Source organism: Caretta caretta, chromosome 1 (assembly GCF_965140235.1).
Source record: "Caretta caretta isolate rCarCar2 chromosome 1, rCarCar1.hap1, whole genome shotgun sequence".
Taxonomy (NCBI): domain Eukaryota; kingdom Metazoa; phylum Chordata; order Testudines; family Cheloniidae; genus Caretta; species Caretta caretta.
The window spans coordinates 298,662,442-298,676,249 of record NC_134206.1 but is presented as its reverse complement, the minus strand read 5'-3'; the positions used below and the strand labels follow the sequence as shown (position 1 = coordinate 298,676,249).

Sequence of the window (13,808 nt, the reverse complement as noted above, 5' to 3'; positions counted from 1 at the left end):
TTCACAAACCTTTGTGAACGCTTTAGCAAATCTGGTGCAGGTTTTAATCAAGGCTAGGCTGCATTTCAAGGTGAAACATGGGCTGATTTATGTTTTGGGGTGGAAAACACTCAGAATTTAGCAGTTTGAAATTGAACATCAAATTGAGACTCACTGATATAAAATTGCAAGCTCAGGTTAATGTAAAACAAAAAAATTAAAACTTCTGTGAAACAAGACAATTGTTTTGCACAGCTGTCATTGGGAGTGAATTAGACACCCAGTGGAAATGGGATCTGAAAAGTGAAATGTCCAGCTTTGTAGTTTTGATGTATGACATTTATCAGAGCTGGTGGGAAATTCCAACCTTTCGGGGAAAAAATAGCTCCAAGCAGGGACAAAAAGTCAAAATTTCCCACAAAACAAAATTTCTCACAAAACAAAAAAAAATTGGAATCAGCTGACACAGAACGTTTCAATTTAAATGACTCATTTTTCGATGGAGAAATGTTCCATCTGAAAATTTTGAACCAGCTCGAATGTTTATTAGATTTCAGAGCCATTTTTATATTAATACGTCAGATGCAACTACACTGTTTTAATTCTGTGGTGGAATATAACATCCAAGACTGCCAAGACTTGCCCTTTTGCCAATAATATAAAAACATGTGGAGGATTTTTCATTTCCCCCAATATATTACGTGTGTGTGCAAGAAAGTGAGTGAAAGAGAATAGATCTGTGCATGGGTGCACGCACACATACATTCATTAATCACTTGGTTGGAATATCTTGTCATCTGCTCCCTTCATTCATCACCAGTGAAGATTATTTCCATAACTAGGGGGTGTTCCTGCACTGTCACTGATTGCTTGTTAGGTGGAATGTCGTGAAGACAGAGTTAATTGTCATCAAAGCTTGGGGCCAGATTTTTTTTAAGGTATTTAGGCACCTAAAGGTGGGATTTTCAAAAGCACCTCGGTGCAGAGCTCTCATTGAAATTGATAGGAGTTATGTACCTAGACAGTTTTAAAAATCCCATTAGACACCTATCTGCATTGTTAAGTGCTTAAATATCTTTTAAAAATCTGGCCCCCAGGGGCCTATCTGCATCTTTAGGTACCTAAATACCTTTGAAAATGGGACTTAGTCATTTAAATCACTTAGGCTTTGCAACGTGGAGCAGACCAACACCCAAATGCCTTAAAAAACCTGGGCCTTAATGAATGATAGATAAGGCAGGTTAATGGCTGCAGGTGACACTAATGTGAACATTGAAGAACATTTCTGGAGTCACTGAATCTAATCCAGGAGTCAGAGTAGAATGGATGGCACCAAAAGGAAACAAAAAGTCAAGGAACTAGAGACACTGGAGCTAAGTTCTGAAGGGATTGTTATGGTCCAGAGTTCCATATGATTGTACCATTGCATGGAACAGTGGATAATGGAGAACTGGGTATTTAAAATAGTAAACTAAAAAGTCCCATAGGACAAAATTGTTAAGAGAGGACAATCATGCACAAAGAGAAATTCCACTATATTCCTGCAGAAAAAAGACTTGCTCTATCAGCATTGATATTTTTAAAGTGTTGATTTGTATTCACTGGAGTTCAGTCCTGTTAGCCATTAATTTTTATGCTTCTTACTGTTGGAGTCTAGGTGGGATGAAAATTTAGTCCCTAGATTTTAGTTTTCCTCAAGTCAATTGGTGGTGCATTTTAATTTTGCTTTTCTTATATTGATCAAACTTCCTCTGCACCAAGCAGAATGGGCAGGAGAGTTGATTTCAGGATGAAGCTTGGTTGTATATTGGAGAACGAACTAGAGCAAGAAGTTCCAAGGTAACTGGAACCTCAGATTTGTCATCAAACAGACAATGGGATTCCCTTAGACATCAGGAGCAAACATTTTCATTTGTCATGTTATTTTGTAATTTTTGATTTTGTTACAGTGCAAGCATATACATTTAAATAAAATAAAAATATTATATTATAAAAATATAAAAATAAAATAAACGTTGAAATGTAAAGATGTTTCTAAATGAAAAATTGGCTAAATGATTTTTTTTCCAAATGAAATTTTGTCAGAGTCAGCTGACACAGAATGCTTCAATTTAAATGAGTCAACATTTTTCGATGGAGAAATGTTCCATGCGAAAATTTTCAACCAGCTCAAATGTTTATTAGATTTCAGAGCCTTTTTTTATATTAATGTGTCTGATGCAATTATACTGATTTAATTCTGTTGTGGAATATCACATCCAAAACTGCCAGGACTTGCCCTCTTGCCTTGTCAAAGCATGCCCCAAGATGCTAGCATGCACACAGCACTTCAGTATACACTTGCAACGCTTCTTTTGGGAATGAAATCTATGTTTGAAAAGATCCATTGGAAATGGGTACCATGTGTCTGACCCAAATCTCATCATACTCACGTACAATATATACACCGCTTGTCTTTCTAAATTCTAAAACCAAAATAACTTCCATCCTCTAAGTGGAAGATAAATATTGACTTGGTCTCAAAAGGAGAATAGTCTCACTTATTGTACCACATTAATAAACAACTACCAATCCAAGTAGACAAACTGTCAGCTGTGCCAGCCAAAGAAGTCACATAGCAACAGCATGTTAAGTTTTTAACATAACAACATGCTTTAACCAAGAAGATGATACTACCTCACTGTTTCCACGGAATCCAGTGAAGTGGTGCATGACCGGCCATTAGGCTTTAGGTCTCTATTGCCCAATTTTAATAAAAAGCTATCGGTAATAGCTTTGTATTCAATCATCACTTTTCCCCCCGCACAAAATAGAGGAATCTTTGGATGACTTTAAGAAAAACACAACACTTAACAAACATTTTAAAATTTCATATTGAGAAATAACACAAAAGCAATTCTGGAGTGAAATATATAACCATAAGGTGTTACAGGATTACAAGGAGAAGGAGGATACTTGGTGTTTTTTTACAGTAGTACAGATGAGACTGGTTAAAAACAGTGTTCAGCTATTTTACTACTCAGAGTCCTATCTCCTTATTATGTTTATTGTAAACAGATAGATAAATAAAGTATTGGTAGATCTGTTTAATATGTGCCCCATTTTTTTTAGTGTTATGTATTCTGCTCTTGGGTAAACTGGTATAATTCCCGAGTTGCAGTCACTTAATATCAGTGCCAACAGTAGAATTTGGTCTGTAGTGTTCCATTTGGCAGAGAAAAAAGTTTACTAATTTCAATCACTTTTGCAAACCCAAAAATCTTTCAGCTCCACAAAACTGGTTAATCTCAAACTCAAATCACCACGAGGGCCGCATGAGGACTAGTACATTGGCCTGAGGGCCGCATCACTGACACCTTTTCACCATGGTGGATTTAGAGTTAGTGGGTCCCTGTGCTCAGCTTCATTTTTGCCCCCCCCATGGGGGGAGCATTCTCTCTTATCTCCCCCCTCACCCCCCCATTTTTCATTCTTTTTTTCTCCATTCTCCTCCTGGGGCTCAGGGCTGGGGGTGCAGGTTCTGGGAGGGATTTAGGGTGCGGGAGGAGGCTCAGGGTTGGGGTGCAGGGTCAGGGAGGGAGTTAGGGACTTAGGATGTGGGAGGCGGCACAGGGCTGGGACAGGCAAGGGGTGCAGAGCACTTACCTGGGTCAGCTCCTGTTTGGTGCGGGGGGGTGCAGGTGGCTCCGTTCAGCGTGGCACTGCCCCCATGGCCACGATTCTGGGAGCCGCCCCCCGCCAGGCAGGGCCACCTGGATCACAGTGGGTGCAGGGGCTGTAGGGCCCTGAGCTGCAGCTCTAAAGCCCCTTTTGGAATGCGGCCCTGTGAACATGGGCGGAGGACTCAGGATGAGCAGGGGCAGCCGGAGAGAAGCGGCAGTTTCCCCTTCAAAGCGCCGCTTCTCTCCAGCCGGCTATGTGGCCGCCCTGTGCTCCTCCTGAGTTCTCCAGCCCGTGTTCACTGTGCTCCCGTCACCCACACCTCTCACCCGCTGCCCTGAGCACGCTGTGTTCCCGCTCCTCCCCCCTCCCTCCTGGAAAGTCCTAAGCACCGCCAAACAGCTGTGGACAGAGGAGCGGGGACGTGGCACGCTCGGGGGGCAGAGGCGGGGGTTTGAGGGGAGCTATGGCGGGCCTCAGAAAATAACTCTGCGGGCTGCATGTTTGAGACCCCTGGGTTAACTCATCCCTACTTGGGTGTGTCCTGGTGTCCTTCAGAATGAACTGTTATAATTCTTTGTTGACATGTTGTATTAATTTACATGGACTATATGGGCCCAAAGAATCAAAGGTGTTATCCAATCACTGCCCAAAGTTAAACAGTTTTAAACGAGGTTCGAGGTTTGTTATATAGAGACCTCAGCCTGCTTAATACCATGGCAAACACATAATTAAAAATCCTTTTAACCTTTTATTAAGATACAGAAAAAGAAGAGAAAACTGTTAAATATCAAGTAAGGCTTTCATTTTAACAACATCCCTTGTTCCCTTTCCCATTACCTGGAGAGAGGTTTTAGAAGGAAAGCCCCCCCCAGTATTTTAGATGGTATCAAAGATGGTAATAATTGTCCTTTGAGGGGAGAAGAGAAGGAGTTAATTGAGATGGGCTGGGGTTGTTGCTGTTGTTAAAGTCTGATCCTGTTTCCTAAAAGACAAAACACACACACAAAAAGGGGGAGAGAAAAAACTAGCAAAGATAGAAAATGCAGCTTCTGTCTCTGGTGCTGACTTTCATTTGCAACCTTACTGCTGGAAAAACACAGGCACAGCACACCGTCTGATTAGCTGCTCCGAGACTTGGCAAACTTGTACCAGTATTAAGCTGTTTAGGGAATTGCTATTAGTTGCCTCTCTGGTCATAGGCTTACAGAAGTGTTGCAAAATATACAATCTTGGCCTGTTAAGTCAATCTTTTTTTAGACAGAAGGGAAAAAGGAGAGAGATATGAAAGAGACATTAGGAGGGGAAGGAAAAGAACATACACAGTTTTGTGTGTGTGTGTTTGTGTGTGTGTGACAGAGAGAAAGAGAGATTTCAGAGTAACAGCCGTGTTAGTCTGTATTCGCAAAAAGAAAAGGAGTACTTGTGGCACCTTAAAGACTAACGAATTTATCTGAGCATGAGCTTTCGTGAGCTACAGCTCACTTCATCGGATGCATACTGTGGAAACTGCAGAAGACATTATATACACAGAGACCATGAAACAATACCTCCTCCCACCCCACTCTCCTGCTGGTAATAGCTTATCTAAAGTGATCATCAAGTTGGGCTATTTCCAGCACAAATCCAGGTTTTCTCACCCTCCGCCCCCCCCCCCAAACTCACTCTCCTGCTGGTAATAGCCCATCCAAAGTGACCACTCTCTTTAAAATGTGTATGATAATCAAGGTGGGCCATTTCTAGCACAAATCCAGGTTTTTTCACCCCCCCACCCCCCTCCAAAAACCACACACACAAATTCATTCTCCTGCTGGTAATAGCTTATCCAAAGTGACCACTCTCCTCACAATGTGTATGAAAACCAAGGTGGGCCATTTCCAGCACAAATACAGGTTTTCTCACCCCCCCACCCCCTTTTTTCAAAAAAAACACACACACACAAACTCACTCTCCTGCTAGAAAGAGAGAGTGAGACAAAGCCTCACATCCCAGTTGGTGTTTGGGATTTAGCTGTAGTTAGTGATGGTGTCATTTGAATCCCTCTCTTTAGCCTGATCTGGTCAGGATATCTCTCCAGAATAGGATGAGAAAGTTTAAGGGTCCAAGGAGACAGTGGGGGTGGCAGCCATGATGGTAAAGCTCACTCCTTCCCTTCGTTTTGTCTGTCAATCACCCAGCATTCATATCCCCTCCTTTCAATCATTGTGGTAGCCAGCCTTTCCCCACAAAGTCTCTTTTTGAGGACCCGAAAAGGGGATCAATGGGTGGAATAGTCCATCCCCTCACTATTGTGTTCACCAAATGGGCCTAATATATGACACCCCAATTCTGGTTTATTGATTTCTGGTCTCACACTGTTCTTGTTTACCAGGTATGATCTTAACACAGTCCTTGAACTATATCAATAGGCCATTTTGTTTGGACTAATTCTTCTGTCTTTTTCTGCACCTTTTCCCTTCAACATTTGTTGTTATAGTTATTGTGACATGTTATGAACTTTTACTCACTTTTTACAGCTGAGCTTACAATTAAGGTAAATTTGCAGACTTAGTTATAGAGCATAATATCTTCATAAATAATCTAGCAACATTTCCATAGAACTTTTCAGCCAAAGTTTTTAGCAAGCACTACATTTTCTGGAGTTGTTATTTCAAAAATTGGTTGACTCTACCTGTCTTAAGGCAAAATAATATTTTATCTTGCATATAAGTACGGCATAGCTTGCTCCTGCCAACAGTGTTGGGGGAATTCTTCTTTCCATGTGCATGTACTTGAGTACTCAACTGGTCCTTTGTTATTAATGTATGGACAAAATCCTGTAGTCCTTTCTCAAGCAAAACTCTAATTGACTTCAAAAGCGTGCTGACAAAATCTTGTGACACTTAGTCACACATCAGTCACAATGTGTTCATCCTTTACAAAAACTACAAAAACACATTATACAGCCAGAAGGAACCATTATAATCATCTAGTCTAACCTGCATAAATGTAGGCTGTGGGATTTCAGCCAGTACCTTATGAAATGTGCTCATTTTGATTTATGACTGAACTAGAGCATATTTTTCAAATTTCTCTTTGCCTTCTTCAGTTCAATTTGCAAAGTCCTTTTCACGTTTAATAAATAATAACAACAACAATAATAATTAAACATATATAGTAATATTTTGGTCTTACATCTCCAGTTAAGTGTTTTTGTGTTGCTGTATTATGAAGTATTCTGATGTATGATGAGCATGAAGCATGCTATATTCCAATACAACTGACTGAAAATAAGCCATGAAGGTCACAAAAATCACTCCTGGAGGTCTGTGCTGAGCGTTTGCCAAAGTGTTACAGAAAGTATGTTTTTTTCGCCAGATTCATAGAATCATAGAATCATAGAATATCAGGGTTGGAAGGGACCCCTGAAGGTCATCTAGTCCAACCCCCTGCTCGAAGCAGGACCAATTCCCAGTTAAATCATCCCAGCCAGGGCTTTGTCAAGCCTGACCTTAAAAACCTCTAAGGAAGGAGATTCTACCACCTCCCTAGGTAACGCATTCCAGTGTTTCACCACCCTCTTAGTGAAAAAGTTTTTCCTAATATCCAATCTAAACCTCCCCCACTGCAACTTGAGACCATTACTCCTCGTTCTGTCATCTGCTACCATTGAGAACAGTCTAGAGCCATCCTCTTTGGAACCTCCTTTCAGGTAGTTGAAAGCAGCTATCAAATCCCCCCTCATTCTTCTCTTCTGCAGGCTAAACAATCCCAGCTCCCTCAGCCTCTCCTCATAAGTCATGTGTTCTAGACCCCTAATCATTTTTGTTGCCCTTCGCTGGACCCTCTCCAATTTATCCACATCCTTCTTGTAATGTAGATTGCTGAATTAGAAATTAAAAGTCTCAGTGATTCCTCAGTCTTCGACAGCCTCTTCTGGTTAGAGTCATGATGAAAACAAGAGTACAGTGATTTGCAACCTAGAATACTCACATCTGTAGATTGAGGAAGGAAATTACTATTCACACCACTGATGCTATGTACAGAAGAGTTTGTATCTTGAACTCACTTGCTCTATAGGTTCCAAATTAACTAATGCAAGTAAACTTTTGAATGTGAATGTGGCTTTGAAATTTTCTGAAGGGTTGGGACTCTGAACTAGCATGGTTAATTCATGTCTTTGCTGCCAAAAATGTCAAAGAAGCATGCTGAATGCATTAGGAATTACCACTCAGACAGTGTTAGAAATGCAGCTAACTTTGGGAGGAAGAAAGGCAGTACACTGTTAGTAGACAATTTGAAAGCAATAAGATCTGGAGGAGAGGGTGGTGGTAGAGAGGCAAGGCCTATTTAAGGGTGAAAGAGGTCTTGGAGACAGAGAAAGAGAAGATGGTGAGAAGGCGTTCTACAAGAAAATAGACTGGAAGAGGGGATACTTGAAATCATTGGCTCAAAATTGCATGCAATGAGGAGATGTGCAAGCATAAGCTGCATCATATCATTCCTGCCTGGCGACTCTAGTCAGTATGGGGATGACTCAAGAAATTCTAAAAGATATCTTCAAATAAATTTGACTATGAATAAGTCTGAGGAACTTTCCTTCTATTTGTGGGTATTCCACAAGCAGTAGAGGCTAAACATGTCATCTAAATTGTTTGTTGCAAATCACTTGGATCTAATTTGGAGGAGTACATAAAGTTGGGGCCAGAGCAAAGGAGATACATGGCCCGATTCTCCTTTGCAGTCAGGGCATTTTACACTATGCTCGTACTATAATTTACACCAATTTTAATGTACCCCTTTCCTTGCCAGAGTCACGTAAGGATGCATTAGTGTATCTGAGAATCAGCCCTATGGAATTCTGAAAGTAAATATAGGGAGAGGGACGAAAGAATGGGTGAACACTACAAAGTATTTCTGAAGGACCATTCTGGGGAGACCTAGCTAAGAAGGGGCCATTGACCAAATTTACTGCTACTACAAACTGTTGCCACTGCACTCACTTTAATGCAGTTACATTCATTTATACCTGTGATTAAGTTAGTCACGGGACTCTGAGATTTTTGTTTTGTTTCATGCTACAGGATGTAAAGTGGTGTCCACAGTGAGAAGAAAATGAAACATTTTTGTTGCACTTCAATCCAAGGCCAGGTCGATACTAAAAACTTTTGACAATATCACAATATTAGTTATGAGTGTGATCGTTTTATTTTATTTTGACAGCATTTCTATACCACCAAAAGTCCAAGTATAGATGCAGTTATACAGGCATAAAAGTCTTTTTGCTGGTTTAGTTTTATTTGCTCAGGAAACTTGTATAAACTATACTGACAAAACACGTTTTTTCTGGTATAAGTTGTGTCTACATTAATAGGGTTTGCTGGTATGTAGCATACAGCTGGCCTAAGGAATTTCTCCAGAATTACAATACTTTTTCTGTTTGGAGCTTATACAAGTCTTGCAAAATGTGAGAAAAATACTTTAAACAGAAGATTTCAGATTTTTAGAAGTTTTTAGGTTTTCCCCTCATACAGAAGACTAATTTACCACCTCAGTATTTAGGAATGCTATTTATTGTTGCAATACTTTCTAGATATTTGCCTTTCATGTTGAATTGTCTTTCAAAGTGTCTGCACTTAGTGCTGTGTTCAATGGTATATCAGCTATATTCCAATATAATGAATTATGAGCGTCTGTGTGGTCTAGTGCATATGACACTGGCTTGGGAGACCTGAAAAATGAATTCCATTCTTGGCTTTGCCATTGACCAGTTGTGTAAGCTTGGAAAAGTCACCTCTTCTTTCCGTGCTTCTGTTTCCCCTCAAACCCTTTGTCTCTCTTGTCTATTTACATTATAAACTCTTTGCGGAAGGAACCGTCTCTTAATATGTGTGTATACTTTACCTAGAACAGTGGGCCCCCAATCTCAGTTAGGGTCCCTACTGGTATTTCTTTAAATTAATAAGCCATTCCCTATTTTATGAACAGCATTAGCTGAATTTGTCATCAAGTGAGATTCAGTATTGTTCAGAATTGGATACTCCCTTGGATTGAGCTGTTCCAATTTTTCATTCTGAAAATAATCTATTCAGAGAACTGGATTATCCAGGCAAGTTAATTCAAAGGAGCCTAGCTTTCAGCTTCTGTGCTCAGCCTTGGAACTAGTTTACTATATGCTAGAAGAAATCCTCTTTGGAGGACTACTTAGTATTAAAGTCTCTAAATGCGTGTTGTACTGTGTGATGGGGCGCATTTTCCCCGCACTGGTGCTGCGAGGGTTAACACAACTCTCTGGGCTGAGGAGGCCACACCCCCACTAGTTATGAAAGGGAGCAGCTCAGCTCATTCAGGGCTGGCTGCTGGAGGGGAAGGACCTTGGGCAGAGGCTCCAGATGAAGAGCTTTCCCAGCCCTTGTCTGCGGGAGCTGGAGGTCCTAAGAATCAAAATGGAGGTCTGTGGCCAGCTGAGTGCCAGGGAATCATTCTTGCTGAGGAGCCTGGAGACCCTGTTACCCCTGGGACTGCGACTGTGGGAAACAGAGTAGGAAGTGGCCCAGGGAGGGTGAGCAAGTGGTATCTCCCACCCGAGTGAGGTCAGCATGTTTCGGTGGGATTCCCTGCTGACCCAGTGGTGGAGCAATTTGCCACTGTTAGGGCCCTGGGTCAGGGCCTGGTTCAGTTGGGTGGGCCTAGGCGCCCCCTATCCAGACTGTTGCCCCAACCTGGTGGTGGCCCCCAGGGTACTGGCTGCTAGGCTGCACTGCCCTGTGTTTGGATGCTGTTAGATTGACTTTGGCTGCTAGGCTGTGCTGCCCTGAACACAAAGGCAGCTGTAATCAACTCTGACTACTAGGCCATAGAGCCCTCCCAAACTGGGAAGTCATACTGACTCTGGCCACTGGGCCACACAGCTCCCACAGAGCCACTATACTGATCATTAGGTCATTAGGCCACACAGCCCTGAGAAAGGGCAGCCCTACTGACTCTTGCCGCTAGGCCATACTGCCTGAGCCAGGTGGCCACACTGGCTTTGAACACTCAGCGATACACCCTGGGTGAACAATTTTGATTCAGGCCATTGGGCCCCACTGCCCTGTGGGAAGGGGCCATCACCCTGATTCTGCCATTGGGACACACAACCTTGCGAGAGAGTGGCCATATTGACTTTTACTATTTGTCCTCACCAGTCTAGGACAAAAGGTGATCGTAAGGACGTGACTGCAGAGAAGTAATTACTCCTCCCCCACCCCAAGAGAGGCTGGGGCGCACTTGACCCGCAACATACTGAAAGAGAGGTGTCTATAGCTAATCTTCCTATAATTTATAAGATGTCTTTTCCCATCTCTCTTGTAGTAATAACAAAGATCCAAAGCTTTCTTTTGTACACATTTGGGATCAATTACTGTAAATGAAGTAGATTTTTGTAACTTGCACTGCATAGTTTTCTTAAGGATAGTTTATATTTTTTTTTAAAAAAGTCCCTAAGCTAGATAGGTAATAGCCCTTGGATATGGAAATAAAATGCTTACATTGTCACTCTTGACTACAGATGGGAACACAATTATAAACCTGAATTGAAATTGCTTTTGAAAGGGGAAAAAGTTTAGAAAAGAAGATTCTGATAGGGCCTGATCTGAAGTTAATGTGAGTTTTGTCATTGATTTCAATGGGAGCAAGATGAGATCCTTAATGAGGAAGAGTATTATAGAACTAACCAGAGCATAATTCAGTCAAAAGCCATCAGCTAGAGTTTTACTTTGTCACATTGCAAAATACTTTGAGGCCAAATATATGTACAACAGCAGCTACCAGAAACCTAACTTTGCTTTTGCTCCTGGGTCATTCATATCATGTTGCTTAGGAGGCTGTCGTGTTACAGTTAATTCCTAGACTCCCTAAACTTTTCTATAGTCCTTTTACCCAAGGTGACATAAAACCATGAATGGGCCTGAGGCACATTTGGGCCAAGATTTTAAACACCCACAAAATGTGAAGATGTTCCAATTTGGGGTTCCCATTCATTTTATTAAGCAGCGAGCAGGTGACTGGCTGGAGCAGCTGATGACTGGCCAGCAGGGTGGCTGGCAGAGAGGGGCAGCGAGCGAGTGCCTAAGCAGTAGAGCAAGTAAGGTGCCTTTTTACCCCACACAGCGGAGGGAGGTGAACTCTGCAGATGCGCCTCTGAACTCTGGGTCTGCATGGACCAAGGACAGCAACTGTGTGTGGGGTACAGAGAAGGGTCGGGCATATGAAAGGGACTTTTGGGTTGCTGGACTTAAGAACCTGAGGGGAAAAGAACACTGTCCAACCTACTTGGGGGTGGGTCTTTTTCCTCATGGTTTATGTTTATGAACCCTGTTTGCGGTGCTTTCCCAAATTAACAGCCAATTACTTCCCTCCTTTTATCAAAAATTTCTTTTCTACACTCAGACTCTGCTTGCGAGAGGGGGAAGTATTGCCTCTCGGAGGCACGCAGGAGTGGTATGTAAATTTCCTAGATTACTGGGTGTGGGCTTGAGCTGGTTCTGTGTTGTACTGTTGAAAAGGAACCCCTAGACATTGAACCTGGGCCTGGTTGCTGCTGGCTCCACCTGGCAGAAGGGCTACAAAAGAATATTATTCAAGTTGCAAAGTCTAACTCTCAGGCTAGGAAACCCTGGTTCCAATTTTGTAACAGAAAAGCTTCAAAAACAGATTCCAATGAGAAACAGCTGAGCTTGAATTAATGTGCAAATTAGATACCATTAACTTAGGTTTGAATAGAGACTGGGAGTGGCTGCGTCATTATACATATTGAATCTATTTCCCCATATTAAGTATCCTTACACCTTGTTGTCAACTGTCTAAATGGGGCATCCTGATTATCACTACAAAAGTTTTCTCCTACTGATAATAGCTCATCTTAATTAATTAGCCTCTCACAGTTGGTATGGCTACTTCCACCTTTTCATGTTCTCTTTATGTGTGTGTGTGTGTATATAAAATATATATATCTTCTTACTATATGTTCCATTCTATGCATCCAATGAAGTGGACTGTAGCCCATGAAATCTTATGCTCAAAGAAATTTGTTAGTCTCTAAGGTGCCACAAGTACTCCTGTTCTTTTTGCGGATACAGACTAACACAGCTGCTACTCTGACACCTGGTATTGTGGTTGCCTCTGCAACTGAGAGTCTCAGACAGTTTTCCTGCTCTGTTCAGGTACCCAGAGCTGCAATTGCACTTTGCCAGCTAGCTTATGCCCAGTGTGAAGTGGTAGCAAGTCTCTAGTGAGTGTGTGTGAAACTGATTTTTTTTTTCAAAGGCTTCACAGGTAGATTAATGAAGGTAGGTTGCACAGGCCTGCCCTTTCCTGGCATTAGCAATTTTGGGGGTCCAGTGTAGATGCCTGTTGTGTTCCAACAGCTGTTTTCAGGACCATGTCAATTAACCCTACTCCTGAGTAGGGTTAATTGGCACAATGCTGGAAGTGACTATAGACAGTAGGGGCCTGGCACCAATAAAGTCCCAATGTTGCTAATACTTACAGTTGCTAACAGTACAGTTGCATCAATGTTAGCAATGGTGGCAATTTGTACAAAAAACTGCCTAGTGTAGACACGGGGAGAAAGAACTCAGGGAAGTCTGTAAAGACAATTATAGCACTTGTTAGTCAGAGAGGACCCAAGAATGCAGAGCTCAACACCTGTTGTTAAAGGCCTGGATTGGAGCTTGAACAGAGATTCCATATGAACGTAAAAATGGTTTGTTTCTTTCTGTTATAACCTGTGAACACTCAGAGCCCATTTTTTTCTTTTATATTGAACTTCTGAAAGAAGTAGAAGTATGCATTCTTTCAAAGGACATTCTTTGAAAGGAATGGAACAATAAATCACATATAAAAAGGACATCAAGTACTGCTAGAAAATTCCAAAAAATGGAATCCACTTAGAGACAGGTAAATATAGAAAAAATACCAAGCATGTTTTATTCTGCATATATCAAGAACAACTAATCTAGAAACTTTTGGCATAAAAATAAACATAAAACAACTTTTAAAATATAATGGAGAAAAATAAAACATCAATGATATTTTATCCTAAGGGAGGAAGGGCATATTAGGATTTCAGCATCTGAATTTTGGCTTTTATTATTCTTAAAATGAGACAGTAAAAAGATTAATCATAGCTTTCAAAACTTCACAGGGTT

General features: G+C 41.5%; 1 long non-coding RNA gene across 5 annotated transcripts in view; it reads right to left on the bottom strand.

Moving 5' to 3' along the window:
- The window catches only part of LOC125630294 (uncharacterized), a 53,559-nt gene extending 49,630 nt beyond the window's left edge, over positions 1–3,929 (bottom strand). For all 5 annotated transcript variants that reach the window (XR_012666495.1, XR_012666498.1, XR_012666494.1 and 2 more), the window contains exon 1: positions 3,625–3,929. This is a non-coding gene — a long non-coding RNA (uncharacterized LOC125630294). The remainder of the gene's footprint in view (positions 1–3,624) is intronic.
- Positions 3,930–13,808: the final 9,879 nt, after the last annotated feature.